The 22,771-nt window shown below is 46.7% G+C and overlaps 1 protein-coding gene and 1 long non-coding RNA gene across 7 annotated transcripts in view; one reads left to right on the forward strand and one right to left on the reverse strand.

The window, feature by feature from the left end:
• LOC139054900 (uncharacterized) overlaps window positions 1–4,207 on the forward strand; it is a 53,709-nt gene extending 49,502 nt beyond the window's left edge. The window contains exon 3 of the long non-coding RNA XR_011511606.1: window positions 4,078–4,207. This is a non-coding gene — a long non-coding RNA (uncharacterized lncRNA). The remainder of the gene's footprint in view (window positions 1–4,077) is intronic.
• Window positions 1–22,771, reverse strand: part of LOC135912444 (uncharacterized) — an 861,485-nt gene that overhangs the window by 364,996 nt on the left and 473,718 nt on the right. The window lies entirely within an intron of this gene.

A 22,771-nucleotide genomic window follows, 5' to 3' on the forward strand; every position in this document is an offset into this window, starting at 1 on the left:
GCAATCGCAGTTGCCCACCGCGCGCGCGCACAACATCGCGGAACAGCACAGCATCGGAGAAAGGTGATACGTCCAGTAGGCAGTGACCAAAGAGAGATCGTGTGCCAGCCATCTTGCACCGCCGCTAAATCAGGACAGTCGTTCGTGATTCGCTGGATATAACAACAGATCATCCATGGTAGGTGAATTCTATCTTACTAACTTACGCTGTTCCTCTCTCTAATTACCGTCAATATGATATGCTCATGTGGCATGCTATCGGCAGAAAGTCGTCGCGACGCATATCCGACACGATTGACAACGGACTAGGCAAGCACTCGGCGTCTCTCGATGTCAGTAGAAAAACCCAGTCGCCGCGATAACTGCATGTGATCTTATCACTTGCCGCTATCCGTAAGAGCTTTGAAAATCGCAAATGCTACCAGAACAATGTTCAATAAGAACTGAAGCGAGGGGCCGCATAAAATGGTTTGTTAGCCAGCACATGATTTCGAGCTTATGCGGAGTGCGCTTAGCGTGCGCTTCCTGTGCTTGAATTTATTCAGTTTGCCAGTCTACTGAGTACAGGGCGCTGTTCAAATAAGGAGTCGCGTAACAGAAGGTTTCATTTTGCTGGCAGCATGCTTTCGTTATAATAAGCCGCGTACTTGACGGTGTCTTTCGCCAATAGGCAATCTGTGACCATTGAAGTTGCGTGCAGCGCCAGTGCTAGTTAGAAACTTTGCCGCAGACGTTCAGCTGCATGTTCCGAGAGGTCAGTTGGGCGCGTTATCTTTAACTAACTGAAAATGCATGTGGAATCCATATTTTAGGCTGAATGAGACAGCTGTTTTTGCTCGTGTGTTGAAATGATGTGATTAAATGTGTCGTGTTGCGTATTTTGAGCAGGGTGGGAATGTAAAAGGAGCTTATGTTGACGAGCTCGGTGAATGATCAAGCGGCGAGTTATGTATCGTAATTGAATGTAACGGCTACTGTGTTGAATTACAGCTGCAGGGGCGTTTTGTACGCACTTGCTGCTTTGGACATGCCTGTGCATTGGCTTATATGAGTTGGCCCTTCAGAGTTATGTAATATGAACAGCTAAATCACCTTTTCTCTAGGGGTTAGAAACGTAATCTGTGCATTTTGCTATTGCATCGTAGATGAACTTGCAGATGAAGTGCTTTATTTCCCATAAACAACATACTTCTGTATATGGACAGGTCCTGAGAAAAAAAGCTGCATCCGCAGCTTGACGAAGTCCTAAAACCCGTTTTATGCGACATGCTTTATATTTCCCGCTTTATGAGTTTTAGTGGAGAAAAACCGTATCAAAATAAAACATTGCATTATTTCTGTGTTACCAGTCGTGGGTCATGCACAAATCAAAAGTTGGTTTAATAAACTGATAACTGGGGTCTAGCTGCAACTTTTACATGCCTTCAATAATGTATAATGTTAGAACCACATATACCAACCCATGAACTTTTGGCCTTAAATAGACTCATATCAATAAAGCCACAAGTTAAGACTAGGAGAGATGCCTTTTGGAAGGTGTTGATGCCCTTGCTCCAACCAAGGAGGGGTCCGGTATGACCAGAAGCCGTACAAGTACCATCTTAAGTTTTTAAAGGAAAATGACTTCCAGCTTCGTCAGGGTGATAAGAAAGGAAGCTTTATGGTTTTCTTAGTAGGTGTATTCAATACGGCACAACAAGCTGTAGAAAAGGACTTTGTCGCAGTAAAAAAAAAGCAACAAGAGTCAAGAAACAAGCTACAGCGCTTTGCACATTACTTAACCTTTCGAAGTTAGTCAAGGGAATAAGTGAATGTTAAGGTGTCTCATTAAGACTGTTTGTCGGAGCAAAATCGCAAAAGAAGGGAATTCTGTTCCCTGCCATCGTCCGCGAGAAGGATTCTTGGCAGCAGCTATTTAGCCAGTTTCTTTTGAATAAATTGAAATCGTTGCAAGTGTATGGTCCTTTCCCGAGTAATAACTCTACAGATGCAATTCAAATCGTGAAAGGAAACGCTTCAATCTCACACGCTTTTTCTGCAGACGTAGTTGATTTGTTTTATTCGGTGCCTCAACAGGAAACGTGTGCGTCAGTTAGGGATTACATTGACCACAACGGCCCAGTAGATTTTCAGAATCTATTGCCAATTATATGGCCTTATTCGAATTTTATTTAAAGTCTACTTTTATTTCTTTTAATGACGACTTGTATGTTCAGCGGCAAGGAATATGCATTGGTTCGTGCGTCGCTCCTGTGCTGTGTAATATTTGCTTGGCGTCAATTGACTGCGATCTGCATAGTTTCTTTGACGTTAGGTTCCAACTTAAACTATGTCGATGATTTTTTCATTATTTTAAAAAGCAACCATTATTTTACCGTTGACCAGTGCATTGACGAGGCCTTAGGCGTTTTTAGTCCACATGTGAAGGGCACGCTCTTTACACCCGCAATCCCTTGCCACGGCGATCTTTCGCTTTTAAATATTTTTCTAGTTTTTGACAAAAACCACATCTTGCCAGTGTAGCCCATCTGCCCAGGAAGCATTGTACGCATGTACGACTCGGCACACTCAAAGGTAGCTAAAAGAGCAATAGACACTCCTTAGCTTGAATCGGCTCACATCAAGTTGTGCCCTCACGCGATGCAGGCTAGCTTTGATAAGCTACTGGTGAGGCTGCACGCCACCCGCTCGGTCGGCGGTGTCGAAAGTATCGCTGCTCAAGGTGAAGGAAAAAAAGCCTAGCCCTGACCAAAAAGATGCAAACCCGCAGTGGTGTCATATGTCCGCAAACTTTCCGACAACTTGAAGAAAATTGATAATAGGTTTGTTGTCCCAGTTGTTTTCTCGGCACCGCGCAAGTTGGCTTAACTGTGTCCGCGCATGCGCCACGTTGACAAAACGTCAGGATGTGCGATGGGCGATGGGCGTTGTATACGAGATACAGCTGAAACAAGGGAAGCCCTACGTGGGGCAAACGGGGAGATGTGTCAGTGAGCGCGCCCAGGAACATGAATTGTCTGTAATTATCAAAACTAATGCGGTCTTACCTGGGCATTGCATGGTTTGCTTGGCAGGCAGAGGCCAGCCACTTCGGCATGTGATTAAGGCAATTGGCAGGAGTCGTGATACGTTAGCAGCAGAATTTTGGGCGGATATGACAAAAAAAGAATGAGGCGCGAGTTCCATTAGCAATAAGTCTGTTTTTTCTGTTTGACAACGAGATGAAGCTGTTAAAATGTCACTGTAATCGCTCTAACACGAGTGATGTACGCTTGCGCATCTTTTGGTTCTCCCTGCTCTGCTTTAAGAATAAAATCAATTCAAGATCAGCGCTCTAACTATTCTTTCTTACATGCCCTCCTGATGCTTGATTTTGCTATTAGTGCAACAATGTTTTCATTTCATTAGCTAGAAGTTCAGCAACAGCCGAGTCTGTCAGAAATAAACGCCATTGCGTACCTCATAAATGAAGATTTGCCTACCTCATAAATGAAGATAAGTTCATGCCTTTTAGCAAGCTTACGTGCAGTCCGCAGTGAAGTGTTTCTCGTTAGTCTTGAAATCTGGCTCAGCTTGCCGTAAGAAGTTTTGTTGCCCAGTCTGATAGCCACACACAGTAATACTCACTTACCTGGAGGACCACATTTTGATCCCTACTGAGGATCACGTTTGCAGATATGATCCTCAAATTACGGCCTGAGTAGTGGCATAACCAGAGATGGAGGGGCGCCACACTGGACACGTGCTTCGGGTCTGTCACAGGTGTTGTTTGCGACACACCCGACAAATGACAGATTTATGAGATCTCACAATGACAAATAATATATTTATTAGTAGGAGTATTGTAACATTGGTGCTGAACGAGGCTGAACTGCCAGTTATTTATTTTTCTTTTAACCTAAATATTGAAGTTAGTTTAGCAGTTGACTGTTGCAGTCATTTCAATCTTTCGCATGCATTTCAGTTGGCAGACTAAGACCTAAGACTTTCTTTTAGGCAGTGACCTGATTTCTTGACTGTCATTACGTTGTTTTACACCATGTCCTCATGTTCACTTTTGCACACGATATTTTTCAGGTACCCGGTTTGTATAGCGCAAGAAGGCAACTGAAAGGAGACAAAGACGTCGTGGTGCAGAGGAGCGCGCAGCAAAGAATCAAAATACGTTGCCATGAAATTTGGACGAGAAAACTAGAATAATATATAGTGGGTGTACCATTTGACTAAAAGTCACGAAAACTTTCAAAAGACAATACGTCACACCAAGATGAAAATTCTCATTCTCAAATTCAAATTCTCACCGTCATGTTCTCTAGGGAGTCATGTTGACAAAGTATCTTTTGCAATGTCTTTGATGGAAAAGTCAAGATAACTATGCTCTCCGGAGACAAACCCAAAGGAGGAAGTGGCATTGAAAAGTTAGAAATGTATTTTAGAAAATAGCTGATTAGGGCTGTGAGAAGTGACTGCTTTTTCTCTTGCCTCTCAACAGATATATCATTGTGACACAATAAATAGGGGTACAATAACATTGCAGACTTGCTTAGTGACACAGTACATGCTTTCAGTCATCAGGGTACCCATGTTGACTATAAAAAGCAAGAACTAAAGCTTGATTAGCTACTCACATAATTGAACCGCACATATTTTCAAGCGTGCAAATAAAACCATGTTCTGTAATTTAAATGCTCACATGTAGCAGACAGATTTTCATGTCTTGCCCTTTTATTTATTTTTTAAGCCGAATTTTACGAGCTTGGCTTCCTCCAAGGTTCCAGAGGGGGAAGCATTAGAAGCAGAGTACCCAAGGCTTAAGAAGTCATTATTGTTTACGTACATGCTCACGGAACTACTTCATTAGCACCGCTCGCGGCCCTCGAAGCGGGAGAAAGGAGTAAGGCTTTAATTGTGTACACCGTGGTATGCACCTTACGCCTTAATTAGAAGCCACATGGTCACATGCAATGGAAAAATTATTTGGCACATGTAAATTTGTGGTTTCTTCTTGTGTAAGATAGTCATATGTGAGCTTCTGGCGGGTGTTTGAGATCTTGATTAGGGTGACTCAATCTACTTTCCAGCCAATTATGCTAGTGGATGCAGGGATATGTTTAATGCAAAGAACTGAGAGTAGCTGCGTGGAACACTGCTTCATCAATTGGCGGTTGTGAACATATTATTACGATATCATCGAGCGATGCTCGAGGGACGAGCCCCCGCGAGAACGACGACGAAATGGGTCTGTGCCCTTAGTGCGAGCGAGTGTCGGCCTGGTGGTCTGGCTCAAGTGTAAATAGCCTGTATATAGCCTCTTTCATTTATATATTTCCACAAGTAACATTCTGGTGGAGGTCAGCGAACCCCGATCTCACCACGGAACTCCGGAGTGGTCGGTACATCGAGCTTGTCACCATGCCTTGCGGTGACGAGACCGCCTCTGCAACGGCTTCGGCTTGTCCGACTGCTCCAATCATCACGGTTGCCCAACATCGCGACCCTGGTGTGTTCTCTGGCCTGGAGGGAGAGGGCGTTGCCGAATGGATCAAGCTCTACGAACGCCAGTGCTAATAAAAGGTGGGACCTAATGATCATGCTCGCCAATGTCATCTTTTATCTCGGCGGCACCCCACACTTGTGGCACCAAACGCATGACGATGAAATAAACAGTTGGGACAGCTTCAAAAAAAGCTCAGGGAACTGTTCGGCGACCCCATTGGGCGCAAAGCTGCCGCGAGAAAGGCTCTTGCGTCTCGTGTTCAGACATCTACAGAGCCGTACGTTTCATACATCCTCGACGTCTTGGCTCTCTGCCGCAAAGGGGACGATATTATGACTGAAGCAGATAAAGTGTCGCATGTGCTAAAAGGCATCGCCGACGATGGTTTCAATTTGCTTGTTTTCGGCCACGTCTCGACTATCGACGCCATCATCAAAGAATGTTGTCACCTTGAACAAGCTAACAGCCGCTGTATCGCACATCACATCACGCGGCTACCAAACACTGCTGCTACGTAGACATGTTAGGGTAGACCGCGTCGGACCACCCCCTGTGATGACGTAACCCGTATTGTTCGCCGTGAGCTGGAGGCCGCCTGTTTGCCAGCTTTTTCCGCGACGCCTCCCGATCCACCAGCAACCACGATTGCGATGATTCAGGCTGTCGTCAGACAGGAATTTGAGAACATGGGTCTCAACTCCGTGTGTTCATTGTTTCCACCCACGGTTCCCCAGTTCACTAGCAGCCCTCCTCGTCCCCGGCAGTCCTTTTCAGCCACATCTCGCCGCAACCCGTCCGAATGGCGTACCCTTGATGACAGGCCGATCTGCTTCCACTGCTGTCGCATCGGCCACGTCGCTCGTCAGCGCCACAACCGATGGCCACCACCTCCTCGGACATACACCGCCGCTCATTCCCGCCCCTTTGGACCTTCTGTTCCCTATGCCACACGCTATGACTCCATTGCCTCTGCGGTGATGCTCCTGCCCCGAACCTTCGCTACAGCCGCTCGCCCTCACCACGCCGCCATCACTCTCGTTCGCCCCAACCCCGTCGCTTCTCTCCGTCGCCTATCGCCTCCCGGATCCAGCCGGAAAACTAGGCACTGCAGCTTCTGGAGGTGAAGCTGCGCTGTCCACCCTCCCCTCAAATCCTCTGCTCACGTTACAAACGAACCAAAACCTTCTTGACGTTGACGTTGATGGCTATCCTGTCATGGCACTCATCGATACACGTGCACATCTTTCTGTTATGAGTGCTGCCTTCCGACGACGACTGAACAAGCTCCTCACCCCAGCATCCGCACGCGTCGTCCGCGTTGCGGATGGCAGTAGTGTGCCTTTCATCGGCATGTGTACGGCACGTGCTAGGATCGCCGGCCGCCACACTCCTGTCCTCTTCACCGTGATTGCTGATTGCACCCACGACCTCATTCTTGGCCTCCATTTTCTCCCCGTACCCTTCGCCTTCAGTTGCCGATTCTCGCAGAACCTTCTGACGCACCCCAGTGCCGCCTATACCCCAACGGCTTTATTCGCCTGGCGACAAAATCAATAGGCTATGTTGAACTCTAGTCGTCCCCACCAGTTCCTGATGGCGAGTACCTCGTCACTCCTTTCCCGACATTCCACTGCAGTATGACGTTACTGTGCCTCACAGTATACTTACTATTACTGCGAACCGCACTTTCATACCTATCTTTAACTTTGGATTAGCAAAGCAAATTCTACCGCAAGGTATTTGCCTTGCCTACGTTGATTGTCTCGGCGATAATCACGTGGCAACATTATCGACCGATGCTTCTTGCGAGCTTAGCAGGCCCATCCTACCAGCCTCGGCCACCGATCCCAAGATACAGAAAATGGTTGCGACGGACCCGTCTTCTGCGCAGGCTGAAGACCTTTACCAAGTATTATCGTCCTACAGAGATATTTTAGACTTCGACGATCGCCCTTTAGGCCAGACGCTCGCGGTCAAGCATCGTATCCTTACTGGCGATGCTACTCCTATTCACCGATGAGCATATCGAGTTTTTGCGACGGAATGCCGAGTAATTCAAAGTGAAGTGAACAAAATGCTACACAAAAACATCATTGAGCCTCCTTCTAGTCCCTGGGCGTCACCTGTAGTGTTGGTTAAGAAAACGGATGGCACATGGCGCTTCTGTGTAGACTACCGTCATATGAACAACATTACTAAGGAGGACGTCTACCCGCTCCCACGTATAGACGACGCCCTTGACTACCTCCATGGTTCCAGCTATTTCTCTTCTATTGATCTTCGTTCTGGATACTGGCAGATTGCTGTTGACGATATGGACAGAGAAAAAACCGTGTTCATCACACCTGACGGCCGATACCAATTTAAAGTAATGCCGTTTGGATTATGTAACGCCCCTGCCACCTTTGAGCGTATGATGGACTCCATGCGCTGCGGTTTCAAATGGTCGACATGTCTCTGCTACCTTGACGACGTCATCGTCTTCTCGCCCACGTTCGACACTAACCTTGAGCGTCTCCCAGCTATACTTGATGTATTTCGAAAGGCGAAGCTGCAACTTAACTCGTCCAAATGTCGTTTCGGCCACCGCCAAATGACTGTTCTGGGCCACCTCCTTGACGCTTCTGGAGTACAGCCTGATCCAGACAAAACTCGCGCTGTCAGAGACTTTCCGGTTCCGAAGACAGCCGCAGACATTCGAAGCTTTGTAGGGCTAAGCTCGTACTTTCGTCGTTTTGTTCAAGATTTTGCAGCAATTGCTACACCCCTCACTAATCTGTTGAAGAAAGGCGTACAATTCTCGTGGCGTAGTGCAGAAGCCGCCGCCTTCTCTCGTCTCGTCACTCTTCTCTCGTCACCACCCATTCTCGCCCACTTTGACCCTGATGCCCCTACAGAATTGCGTACAGATGCCAGCGGTCATGGCATAGGTGCCGTCTTCGCCCAGCGTCAGCGTGGCCAGGATTGTGTTATTGCTTATGCGAGCCGCCTCCTCACTCCATCGGAGCGCAACTGTTCCATTACGGAACGAGAATGCCTTCCTGTAGTCCGGGTGGTTGCGTAGTTCCGTCCTTACCTTTACGGTCGTCCTTTTTCCGTAGTCACTGACAATTATGCTCTCTGCTGGCTCTCATCGCTAAAAGATCCTACAGGGCGGTTTGGTCGATGCGCTTTGAGGCTAAAAGAATTTTCATATTCCGTGGTCTACAAGTGTGGCCACCTGCACCAAGATGCGGACAGCTTGTCGCGTTACCCTGTTGACGACCCTGACTCCTCCAATATTACCAGTGCTGCTTGCGCATTGTTGGTGTCACAGCTGCTTCATTTCGCCGATGAGCAACGTCGTGATGCCTACATCAGAGCACTCATCAACCGTTTTGAACGCTCTCCGGCCAACGCCACTCCACGCCTCTTCGTCCTCCGCGACGGTACTCTGTACCGTCGTAACCTTCATCCGGACGGCTCTGAGTTCCTACTTGACATACTTAAACACCTCCACTCAACCGTTCTGGAAGAGCTTCACGATGCACTGACGGCAAGACACCTCGGCGTATCTCGAACCTATGACCGTGTACGTCGCTGTTTCTTCTGGCTGGGCCTTGCCCGTTCCGTAGGACGTTACGTCGCCGCTTGTGAACTTTGCCAACGACGCGAGAAGCCATTCCAAGTCTCCGCTGGTTACATGCAGCCACTCGACATCCCTGCCCAGCCATTCCATCGTGTCGGCTTAGACCTTCTCGGCCCATTTCCGGAGTCTACATCAGGAAACAAGTGGGTTGCCATCACGGCGGACTACGCGACTCGCTACGCCGTAACCCACGCTCTTCCGACCAGTTGCGCAACTGATGTTGCGGACTTCCTCCTGCATGATATCATTTTGATTCATGGTGCTCCGCGTCAATTGCTAACAGACAGTGGCCGTACGTTCTTAGCCAAAGTCATTGAGGACATCATGCGTGCTTGCTCAATACAGCATAAATTTAACACCTCCTACCAGCCTCAAACGAATGGCCTCGCTGAGCGCTTGAACCACACCCTTACAGACATGTCATCCAAATACGTTTCAGACGACCACTGTGACAGGGACCAAGCTCTAACTTACGTTCCCTTTGCGTACAAATCTTCCCGTCTCGTAACTGCTGGCTTTTTGTCTTTCTACCCCTTGTATGGCCGTGAACCTACGCTACCACTGGAAACTGTGCTTCCGTCCAGCACAGCTTCAACTAGCGCTTATGCCCGTGATGCTATCGCCCATGCTGACCATGCTCGCCAACCTGCGCGCGCTCGTCTACAAGTCTCTCAAGGCAAACAAAAGCAGCGCTATGACCTCCGTCACCGTGTGTCCATTTTTCGCCCGGCACCCTTGTGTTGCTTTGGTCACCATCGCGTAAGGTTGGCCTTGTGAATAACTGCTTTCCTGCTACACAGGCACATATCGCGTGCTTCGCCAAGTGACCGATGTCACCTGCGAAATTGTTCTAGCCACGCCCACTACGTCCTCCACTGTGACAATCAGTGACATTGTCCACGTCGCCCGACTCAAACCCTACAACTCTCCCGGCGCCTTGGATGTTTAACAGCACCGCGACGGCGCTTTTGCCGCAGGGGGATAATATTACGATATCATCGAGCGATGCTCGAGGGACGAGCCGCTGCGAGAATGACGACGAAGTGGGTCTGTGCCCTTGGCGCGAGCGAGTGTCGGCCTGGAGGTCTGGCTAAAGTGTAAATAGCCTGTATATAGCCTCTTTCATCTGTGTATGTCCACACGTAACAATATAGAGTTAATCAAGCAAAAGCCCTTAAATAGATGGCTCCTGCAGCATAATTTTATAAGGCAAAATAAAATTGAATCATTTTTGGAAACAGTAAATTTCTGGACCTAAGACAGAGTGCGCAGTGAGGCACTGTATTAGTCTTCCCGGAAACATGGATACGTGTTTTGAGACGAAGACAAGATTCTGTGAAGCGAGATAATCTTTCTTACTTTCTCTTCCTAATTTACCACTTCAGTAGAAAAAAGCTTTGGTGTCAGGTATGCAGTTGCTTGCGCGAATACATGCATAGCCGCGGGCAAAATACACGCTGCATGCAAGGGATATGTAAAACAGGATGCTGGTTTTCCCCATTTATGATGTCCTTCTTTGTCTTTTTCGCGCACTGCCCTGCCTGTACATGTGCTTATACTTACGTCCCAAGACCACAAACGGGGTTAACAGGACGTTGGCCTAAAGGAAAATGCCCGCCCGTCCCGCAGTGCAGCGGGGCACCGACTCTTGAAGGGTACCAAAAGAGGACATCACCCCACCGTTACCTGAAAGCCTGAGATAAAGATCAAAAGGGGGAAGCAACGATGGTGACCAGTTAGTCGCAGTTGATTAGACGTTGGCCACGAGGTAAAGCACCACAAGTCTCGCTCAAGGCTACCAAACTACGACGGCCACCTTGCACTCGCAGGTTGCTTTCCTGCCACATTTTCCAAAACATCGGGCATCGGAGGTGGAGTTTCTGCGGAGTGATGCTAGCATGGGCGCGGCATCGAAACGAAGCTGATAATTGTGATTTGCTGCTGGATTCCCTAGTCGAACCACCTAGGAAAGACGACGGGATTAAAAGCTGGGGCTTTTCGAGTAGGGGACAGAGGGTAATGTTCCTATGGATGGGCAGCGATACCCAGACGAAAGACGAGAAAGTAAACAATGCGAGCGCAGTACATTCATATGGGTTGCGCTGCCCACCCATAAGATCATGTTCAATCACCAACTCGCCCAGCTTGCCGTGTTTAGGACAGAGGGTTGTGATGAGAACTCGGACGTTTAACTTGCTCCTGCATGGTGTAGGCTTCTGTAACTGGAGCCGTGTAACTAAGCCAATAAACCATTTTTCCTTCATAGTTACAACCGGAAATAGCAGTTTATTGGCTTGGTGGATTCCTTGCCCTAACGCCACCGTAAGCCGCAACAGCCTTTGATGCATCATATTCGTCATATATGATTTTGGTTCATATGTGAAGCAAGGCTATACTTTAGTTAGGTTCCATTTTCAACTAGTCCCAATAATGGACCATGTAAATGTGCAGGCCGCTCCTCAGAAGTATAGCGTTCATACCGTAATGAGGAATGAAAAGCTGCCGTATATGAGAAGAACTTCAATGCGCAAGATTTTTATGTCCATGCTCCTTCCAGTTTTATAGTCATTTGCTACACACTGGATAATACTGTAAATTTAACTTTATTTGTGAGGAAGTGCAATGGCCCAATTCCAACAGCACCAGGAAACTACTTTTGTGGGGACGCCAACCAAATAGGAAGTATTATCCGCCTCTGTACCGCTTTGAGACGGAAGAATATTGCTGGAGAACCACAAGACACACGCATACAAACAATGGGGGGCAGCTCATGCATGAATAACTTTGTGAAATATTTATAACGAAAGTTGGACACGCGACCTCACATGAGAATACAGGACACATTTCTAAATACACTGTACACTCAGGTAGGAATATCCATGCATTGCACAGGACGTTATCTAATGAGCTGCTGTCTTAGAATATGGAACAAAACATTCTTGCAAAATCTATCTACGTCACCAGCCCCATGCTTAGCAGCTGATCCAGTAACCTCTGCCATATAAGTGCATGCGTTTCGTGCTATAAATGCGTTTGCTGGCCAACAATGTGGCTCGTATTGCTGCGCGGATGTTGTGAGTATAGAAATACTGCATTTACAATATATGCACAAGCAGAGTCAGCGTAGATAAAAATGGTTGACCAGCAACAACACACAGCAGCCAGCGTCTCACGGTCTTCGTCCTTCCTCTTCTTTTATGTTTCCGTAACAGGACCCCCGGGCGCTGTACCGCCATCTCGGCGCATGGTAGGCAAAGAATTGCGAGCGAAGTATGCTTCAGTCGCAAAACGTGAACGATGTCAACAAGCATCAGGCTTGAGGACTGGTCAAACTGTAACAAAGAAATCTCGTAATTGGCGTCGTTAACTTGACATAGGAAAGCATATGGCCCTGTGTAGCGATACAGAACCTCCTAGGAGAAGCCGACCCGATGACATGGCGACAAAAGAACAGCAACCACCTGGGAGGAACTTAACATCGCGAAGAGACCAGTCAACGCTGTTTTTGTGTATGCTGCGAGGCTAATAAACGAGCACGGGCGAGTTCAAACGCCAAGTGAGCGCGATCGACGATTTCACGAGCGTACATAGTTGCAACACGTGTCCCACGGCAATGTGGGGTCGCGGCAATACAAAAAAATAAAAGGGTGAATATCCTGCAGTGTCATGTCGGGACGACTGCCAGCGAGTCGGGTCAGTGTGCCGTCCAAGTCGCTGTGATCGTTGCAAACGTACAACGACAGAATCTATGTGAGTTACTGTTGAGACGTGCCGTAAGGACCGTTCGTTTGTGGGTGGTAGGTGATGGACAGCTTGCGCTGAGTGGCACAAGAGTGGAGGAGGTCGTTGACAACTGAAGACAAGAACGAGTGGCCGTGGTCTGTGAGGTACCGCGTGGTGGAGAATGACGTGATGGAGGAGAAAATCGGAAACGTCTGTTGTGCAGCTAGTCGGCAGCGCCTTTGTATTCGCGTGCCGTGTCATGTAATCAGTAGCGATGGTGATACATTTATTCCCTCTAGTGGTCGTTGGAAGAGGGCCAAGCAGGTCAAGGCCTACGCGAGAGAAAGATTCCGATGAAACTTCAATTTGATGGAGTCGTCCGACAGGTGGAAAGGGAGGATTCTTTCGGCGCTGATACCATTCGCAAGTTGCGAAATAACGACGCACAGAGCGCTAGAGACTCAGCCAGAAGACCCGGCGTCGTACACGATCATAGGTGCGCAAAACTCCAAGGTGCCCCGCCTTCGTTGCATCGTGAAGTTGATCGAGAGCAAAGGATCGCAAATGACGAGGAAGGTCAAGGTGCAAATCAGGGCCCTCAGGGTTGATATTGCAGTGTAAAGGATGCAGTCGTACAGCAAGAACATGCGGAACGCGCCGTCTGTGCTGCCAGATTGCTCTTCGGCAATAATGAACTTTAAAGATTCGTTGCGTTGTTGTTCAGTGCGCATGTCGGTCATGTTAGTAAAAGCCACCACGCAGGTAACCGGATCATGCGTAGCAGCATGAGGAGGAACCATGGGGTAACGAGGGAGGCAGTCAGCGTTCTTGTGGCGGCGGCCAGACTTGTAATTCACAATAAATGAAAATTCCTGGAGCCGCAAAGCCCACCAACCAAGCCGTCCTGTCCGGCCGCGGAAGGAAGACAGCCAGCAGAGCGCGTGGCGGTCTGTAACGACCGAAAATCTGTGGCCGTAGAAATATGGACAAAACTTGACAGCCCAAACTGAAGTCGAGCACTCCCGCTCGGTGATAGAGTAATTTCCTTCGGCAGGTGACAGAAAGCGGCTGGCGTAAGTTATCACGCACTCGGCACCATTCTGTCGTTCGGTGAGAAGAGCGCCGATACATGGACTTCGGTCGGTACAGATGGAATAAAGTGGGCAAGTATGGGAGGGGTGCTCAGAAACCCAATGAGAGCGGCGAACGCGTGAGCTTGCTCCGGGCTCCATGAGAATGACGAGTTCTTCTTTAGAAGATCTGTCAAAGGCCGAGCAAGATCGGTGAAGTTGTTCACGAAACCGCGAAAGTACGAACACAGGCCGACGAAGCAGTGCCCGTCAGAAGCAGAACGAGGCACAGGGAAACTCCAAATAGCGCGAACTTTTTGGGATCTGGTTGTACGCTGGATGCGTCAAGTAGGTGTCCAAACAGGTTATTTGACGGCGCCCAAATTGATTTTTCGTGGAGTTCAGTTGGAAGCCAGCTGTTCCGAAGACCGCAAGAATGGCAGCGAGTCGGGTAAGGCGGTTGCCGAATGTGGGAAGAAAACGACAACGCCCTCAAGGTAAGAAATACAAGTGGTCAATTTGTAGCCTCACAGAAGAGAGTCCATCATGCGTTCAAATGTTGTAGGAGGATCGCATAGGCTAAAGACTATGCCACTGAACTGATATAGACCATCCGGCATGATGAAGGCAGTCTTCTCGCGATCCAGTTCATTAACTAAAATCTGCCTCAAGCCAGATCGAAGATCGATAGACCAGAAGTATTTAGCTCCATGCAATCAGTCGAAGGCGTCATCGATGCGTGATAGTGGGTAGCTGTCTTTTCGCGTGATCTTGTTTGTGGCGATAATCCACGCGAAAACACCAGGTACCATCTTTTTTTCACAATGGCGACAGGCGAAGCCCAAATGCTGGTTGGTGGCTTGATGACCCCTTTGCGGAGCATTTTATTCACTTCTGATTGCATGACTCAACCTTCAGCATGCGATACACGATAGGGACGCCGAAAAATCTTATTCGTGTCCCCAGTGCTTGTAAGGTAGTGAACAGCAGACGTTTGGCCTAAAGCCCTGTCACCCAAATGAAAGATCCACGATGTAGAATTGTAGAATGTAGAACATGTAGAAATGTAGAAACCTGTAGAAACATGTAGAACACGTAGAATGTAGAACATGTAGAAATGCAGAATGTAGAACAATGTAGAATTCGTGCAGGAGACGTATGTCCATGGCCTGTGCAAAGGTGAGGTCATCAGAATTTTCGCGAAGTCATTCGTTAAAGAACCCGAGCTGTCAGCTGCTATTTGCGATAATAAAGCACTCTAGCCATTCATCATCGCAATGTCAAATTCAGAACTACTTGAAATGCTGACGAAGAACATGCCGGTTGGAAGCGGTAGAACGACGCCGTTATGAGTAACCGTGACAAGTGTATACGGAACAGCAACGTTTCGGTTCAAAAGCACGTCGAGAATGAGGCAAAGCACCTATTCTTCATCACGAACCTGTGGGCGGGTGGTCAAAGTGACGTAACTGCCTCGGGTGACAACCCGCCGTGGTTGCTCAGTGGCTATGGTGTTGGGCTGCTGAGCACAAGGTCGCGGGATTGAATCCCGGCCATGGCGGCCGAATTTCGATGGTGCGAAATGCGAAAAAACCCGTGTACTTAGATTTAGGTGCACGTTAAAGATCCCCAGCTGGTCGAAATTTCCGAAGTCCTCCACTGCGGCGTACCTCATAATCAGAAAGTGGTTTTGGCACGTAAAACCCCGTTATTTAATTTTTTTTGCCTCGGGTGACAGACGCACATCATTTAGCAAGCACAAATGCGGTGGGGCGGTGCTCGGAGCATAGTCGAGTTGAGGCAGTTCTAAATGAAGAACGCCGGATGCACAGTCTATGAGAGCAGAATGATTCGATAAAAAGTCCAATCCAAGGATGACGTCGTGAGCGCAGTTGTCAATCACATCAAAAAGAACAAAAGTAGGGCAGCCGGCGATGCTGAAACGCGCAGTACACATTCTAACAACCAGCACGCCGCCATCGGCCACGTGAGGCACTCGGGCCGCTGCTAGGGTGAGGACCTTTTTTAAACGTCTACGTAGGCTAGCACTCATCACAGATACGTGGGCACCAGTGTCGACAAGTGCTTAGACAGCTATTCCGTCGAATCTAAAGTCATTTACACTTCTCTTTGTAGGCACAGGCAGAGTATTTGCTGCAGTAGTAGGCAATTCGTCACCTCCTCCGGGGACTGCATTTCTTAATTTTCCAAAAGGGCGCGACCAAAAGCCACAGGGGAGCGAAGGCGACGTGGCTGCGGTGAACAGGAAATTGCACGACGTGTTTAGGGTGAACGTGACTGGTGTCCGCGTGGCGCTAGTCAGTGATTGTACCACATGTTCCTAGCAGAGTAGTCGGCGAGGTTAGACTCAGCGGCGGGCAAGAAATTGCTGGCATTTCCATCAAAACAGTTCGGGTGGGTCGGCATGCGAGGCGTTGAGAGGCACGAGTGGCAACAGTATCGGGTGGCATGACCAGTGCTGAGACAGGTGAAACATATTGGCTGGTCGTCCGCAGTTCTTCACTCAGTCGGGTTGCGATAACGCGGAGAAGCATCCCGGTGGAGCGAACGTAGTAGACGGGCGTTCGTTGGCTGTGGGGTGGGCGACAACACAGACAGAATGTAAATCAATGCGTACAATTTCCGGGCGAACGATAGCTTGTACTAGGGAAACTGCAAACTGGGTAAGATTAGGGCTACACGAACAGAAAACTGTGGGCGCCATCGCATACAGGTAACGTCAAACGATTCTACCCCGTCTTCTGATGGCGACGTATGCTCCTGTGCGGGTTCGTCTTCACACGTCGACGTTGCAGCAGTATTGGGAAGTCCAGCGCATGGTTTGAAGACGCGCCGGCTTTTGGCCTGCTCAAATTATCGGCACTATTTGATGATAGTGTAAACTGTACCGCACCTTTTGCGCATGAACCGGATAAGCGCTTCGTCAGCAATGCCTTTCAGCATGTTCCCGACCTTCTCAGCTTCTGTCACGTCGTCATCCGCTTCACTACAAAGTGCTGGATACCCTGAACGTACGAGACATATGACACCGTGGTGGATTGGGTGCGAGAGGCCAGTTCCTGCTTTGTTACAATTTTACAGCCGGCTGGTTCGGCAAACAATTCTGTGAACTTCGCCTTGCATTGGTCCCAGCTAGTTAGATCCTCTTCGTGGTTTTCGTACCACACCTTCGCCGTGCCTCTTACGAAGAATAGCAGGTTAGCCAGCATAAGCGTAGGATCCCATCTGTTGATTCCACTTCCGCGTTCATGCATCGCGATTCACTCCTCAACGTCGGCGCCACTGGCTTCGCAGAAAGTTCGAGGATCCTTGGGTTGCACAACGACAACTGAAGTGGACTGCGGCGTAGCTGGCGGCGGTGACATTGCAGGCGGCAATGACGTTTATGCCGCATGCTCACCGTCATTCCTGGTGGGGAAGTTGATACGACGTCCACTGCGGAGCTCCGTTTCCAGCCGTGGTACCCCGCATTTCTCACCAATATGTTACGGAGATGCTGGGACTACAGAAAGAATGTCTTTATAATATACACACCAGAAAGTCAGTGTAGGTAAACATGGCTGACCAGCAACAAGATGCAGCAGCCAGTGTCTCGCGATCTTCTTTTTCCTTCCCCTTGTTTTATGATGGCGTAAAACATTTTTCTCCGATCGCAGTGTCAATAGTTAGTGAGTTTGCGCACGTTTGTTCAATGTGTAACTTTCCATTGAATATTTTATTTTTGAAAAGATGGAGCCAATTGGATTATGCTTTTTCTACACTACAATACATGAATCTTGGAGAACATGCTAATGTTTTTTGAGAAGATGTGTAGTGAAGTTCATGGACTTCATTGTAATACGATTTTATTGGTGTGTCAGTCAGTATGTTTCTCCAATTATTATTCAGTTTATATTGCGACTGATCACTAAAGATTTCGCCTTTTAAGAGAAAAAATGGTTCTTTTGAGTAACTCGGCGACTACAGATTAAATCCAATTCACCAAGCATAAGTGCAGTATCTGCTTACGAGGCAATCAAATAAGTATTCAATAAATGTTCGCCACATGTGAGTATTGCGAATCCCTTCTAACGTGAACATGATTCTATATAGCGAGTGCTTTCATCACACTATTGGGACGAGTACTAGCACTCTGATCTGAATGACTGCAATCTCCTTGTTAGGAGGAGTACAAGCACTCTGTTTGGGGGAGTAGAAACACTCAGTTTTGAGGAGTAGAAGTACTGGGTTTGGAGGAGTAGATGCACTTGTTCTGGGGGAGTACATACACTTTAACGGGGAAGAAGTTTCGGCGTGTTGGTGGGATGCATACGAACCGGGATACATAGCGCGAGAAAGACAGAGGGACAAGCAGGTACACGGGATGGGCGCTATACACCCAAACTGCTTCCCTGCTAAAGTGAATTTCTAGTACCTTGGGCTGTTCCTCCCTGATCTTTGGTTTCTCGTGAGCTCCCGTCCCGTGTACCTGCTTGTCCCTGTGTTTTTCTTGCGCTATGTATCCCAGTTCGTGAGTACATACACTTTGGGGGGGGGGGCACACTAACCCTCGTGGGAAGAGAGTATTAGCACTCTGCGGTAGAGTACTAGCACTACCTTGTGATGGAATACAAAAACTCAACCGGGGGGAATGATTGTGCTCTGGAATTTACTCTGGAAAAGGGAGTGAAATATGAGACAAGCAGATACTCCCTCAAATAGTGCTCCCGGAATTGTCTTTGTTTATAGGGTGTTGGCACGCCAGCCCCATTCAGACTGTGCAGAAATGGAATAAACTGTTCGGTGATCATGCTTACGACTGATTTTAAAGATCCTCAACTGGCCTAAATTAATAAAATACATCTCACTATAGAGCATATCTCTAGCCATCTGTGGTAATATTGAACTAATATTCCCCAAATTACAAGGAGACGATCAGAATTATGCAACTACGAGCATTGTCCGACTTTATGCAGACAATCTTGGAATCACTCAAATTCATCTCGCTCAAAATCGCAGGCTCGAATCTCATTCCGATGCATAATAGTTGTCTCACAGTTTTATGTTATGGTCGAAACTATATCTGTACTTAATAGCCTCATTATCGGTGGGATCCGTCGTCCTGTCGCAAGTGCAAGATTAGATCCGCAATTAAAGCTTAGTTCAGAATCAAACTGCATGTGAGATGACGCGTGCTGTTAAGTCAAATAATAAGTTAAGTAAGAAGCCGTCCATGGTTATTATCTATGTCATACGAATCATTTCTCAAATATAAAGACAGAAATATATAGAAAAATAGAACAAATATCAAAAATTTTGCGCACATAAGTAAAATGCAGTAGCCGCAACTTTACTTCTTCTAACCACTCCAGTTTAAAATTTAACCTATGTTACTTACCTCAGCAAAACTTTCGTTATTCACTCTCTGAACTGTTCAATGTCATTTTTTCAGGTTGCGAAAAAAGAAAGAGAAAACTAGTCGGCAGGTGTAGGAAACTAAACACCCCTGTTGTCTCCATTCTTGTGCGTGTGGTCTTGTAGCAAAACTCGTTTAGTATAGAGGAAATTGGCTGAACAGGTTTACATTTCTTTTTATTTGCAAATACCGCCACCTTCATATTAAGACAAGGCAGGAGTCAGCACATATTTACAACCAAACATGGGACATACTATGCGAATTATGCTGCACTCCACATAATAAGTACACATAGCAATAAACAGTCTTACAACACCAAATAACTTTATAAATTGATCGAGCGGCAAATCACGCACTGAACCCAAGTTGTCGCACTTCTCTTATATAGCATTTGAGAAAGAAACGAGAGCTCAGAACAATCTATTTGTGGCCTAAGAGGAAAAATATTTAGTGGGTGGGTGCGTCGAGTACATGGCGCGGAACGATTCGAAGCATAAACGGGAGCTGGTATGGTTGAAGTTTGAGGAACAATCTTATAAAGCCGAAAAATGCACTCAATATTACTTCTGTAGGCTAGGCTATTAAGCGGCAGATCTTGTGCTTACGACGAATGTGAGAAACAGCAGTCATATATGCGATCATTGAATCTAATGACATTATTCTGCGGAGTTCTTCATTATCGCATGCACGATGAGATGGCCACGCAACCAAAACGTATTCAAGCAGAGGCTTTGCTAAGCTTTCCTATAGATTATTTTTACGTGCCGCTTCTAGATCCGTGGGATAGCAAGCACTAGATTTTTAAATCCATGAACGTGAGTTATTAGAATTATCAATATATGTCCATTATAGCGACATTTTGTCATTAGTAAAGTCATTACTCCTTCAGAAGTGACAATGGATTTATTATTGTTCTGCCATGCCTCGAACTGTGTGTTTCTTGTGCTCTGGAATGTATTTTCATGTTGCTGATACTGTCTTATGATGTTGAGTTTAATCCTGGTCCCCAAAGAGTTGAAAAAATGCTGGCGGAACTTTTGGAATGGCAAAACCTAATGAGTGATAATATAAAGCAAGCAAGAACAACGCAGGCTACGTTTTCTAACCAGTTAGAAGTCATAAACAAGAAGATATTAGAGATGGAATTGACCATGAGTGCTGTAAAGGAAAATGAAGGGAAATTAGAGCGCCTTTAAACAGAAATTAACGACATAGGTAGTGCTCTACAGTACAGCCAAAAAAGAATGGTTGATTTAGACGAAAAAAGTCGTTGAAATACTTTAATTGTCGTTGGAATAACAGAGAGTACTAGTGAAATGAACGATGAATCAAAATGCGAGTTCTGCGAGTTGTATTTAAAGAGAAACTTGGAGTGAAATTCAGCACAGTTGAAAGATTTCACATAATTGGGAGACAATGGACGAATAAATGTCGACGAGTTATTGTACGATTTTTTTTTACTACAACAAAAAGGTGAAAATATTCCAAAACTGCAAAAGCCTAAAGCGCAGCCGTACCTCAGTTGTAGATTATTTTTCCGAGGTGATGCTACGAAAGCGCAGAAACCTTAGGGAAAGTGCAAAAGCTGAACAAGGACAGTGGAATGAAGGTTCGCCTCGTGCAAGATAAGATTTTCATCGACGACACGTTTATCTGGCACTAAAAAAAGTGCCGAAAGAAGGTTGGTAAAGGGGGGTCAAGCTCGCGTACAACAAAGTCACAAAGAGAAAGCAAACCCAGGGATTTCAACTGGATTATTTATTCAAAAGAACCTTACAGGCCCTATGGAAGGGCATAAAGTAAGGGGGGCACATTGAACAGTAAAAGGTATAAAAAGTACAAATTTCCAATAGGAACAGTGCTATCAAACGATTACCATGTTACACAATATTGAAGGCACTAGGAATACAAAGCAATATATGAAGGCACACGAACACTTGTTACTGTTAACAGAGAAAAGGAATTATCAACGTTCGTAGCCTGGCAGACAAGAGCGTCGAATTTGAATACCTTATTTTGCAGTACAAGCTAGATGTCGTTGTTGTCAGAGAAACTTGCCTACGCTCCGAAATGAAAGACTTTGAATTAATCCCCCCCCCTCCCTGGTTTATATCATGATCCGCAAAGACCGCCGAACGCGTGGTGGAGGCGCAGCAGTTGTTTGTAAAGAAGGCATTGAGCTGATCGTTATAGCTGACTTCCCTAATACTTAAAGTACTGAGTGCAGAACAGTATTTGTAGGCGTTCCTTTCATTATTGCAGCTGTCTATCAACCTCCGAATGCTCTTCTTTCATTTTTACAATGCCTTCAAGATTATATGTGCAACAATGTTCCTCTTAACACCCGTGTCATTATTGCAGGAGATATCAATTTACCAGGAACAGATTGGGCTGATATTGCAGTGGGTACTAGAGATGTTGGACATTCTGAAGCATTGTTAAGCTTCAGTTTTAGTTACGTCCTCAAACAAACAGTTCCTGAAAGCACTAGAGTTACAAAGACCTCGGAATCCTTACTTGATCTTGTGCTCATTTCAAGAAATGTGCAAGCTTTGGTGTTTCAATTTCTTATCATAAGCTGGTTTTGCTTTGTGTAAAGGAAGCCCTCCCGACGAAGAATTCTAAGAGAACAACTATCTGTATAAGAGATTACAGCAACGCCGACGATGTTAGCATCTTGGACTGTCTTGAAATGTCACTGTTCTCGTTCGATGGGGTGACTCACGTCAACATCTTGTGGAATAGATTTAAGAATACGGTTGACTACTGTCTGGAAAAGCTCGTGCCAAAACGAATGAAGGCAGTAAAAAAGCGCAATCCTTGGATTAACCGCAATATAATAAAGGTTAAACGAAGAATAAGCCGCAGAAGTTGGAAAAAAGAGAGGAAAAAAATCGAGATTTCGCAGGTTTCCCAAACTATTGAACACATGCTTGGGACGGCAAAGGAACACTTTTACTCGCAGACGTTACCCAATTTCATGAGAGATTCACCACAACGTTTTTGGCGTCATCTTGCCCCGTCGCACGAACAAATACAATATGTCTGTATTGATTAATTAACGACAATTAACGACTGTGTACAAATTGCTGAAAAATATGATGAATATTTTCATTCTGTGTTCTCTCCACCGGAACCATGTTCGACTGACCTCGACCTATGCCTATGACCTTGGCCACTGACTTATGCCAGACATTGTTTTCTCTCAAGAGGGGATATTTGCCCTACCCTTTAACATAGATCCAAAAAATCAGCCGGTTGGCATCCCATATGAATTTTTAAAACGATGTGCCGAATGGACATATAAGTATCTCTATCATTTTTACGACGTCCCTTGAGCAGCACAAATTGCCATCTGACTGGCTGACAGCTGGAGTTGTCCCCATCTATAAATCCGGCGACAGACACAGCTTAGAAAATTATATGCCCATTTCAAT

This window comes from Dermacentor albipictus, chromosome 1 (assembly GCF_038994185.2).
Source record: "Dermacentor albipictus isolate Rhodes 1998 colony chromosome 1, USDA_Dalb.pri_finalv2, whole genome shotgun sequence".
Taxonomy (NCBI): Eukaryota; Metazoa; Arthropoda; class Arachnida; order Ixodida; family Ixodidae; genus Dermacentor; species Dermacentor albipictus.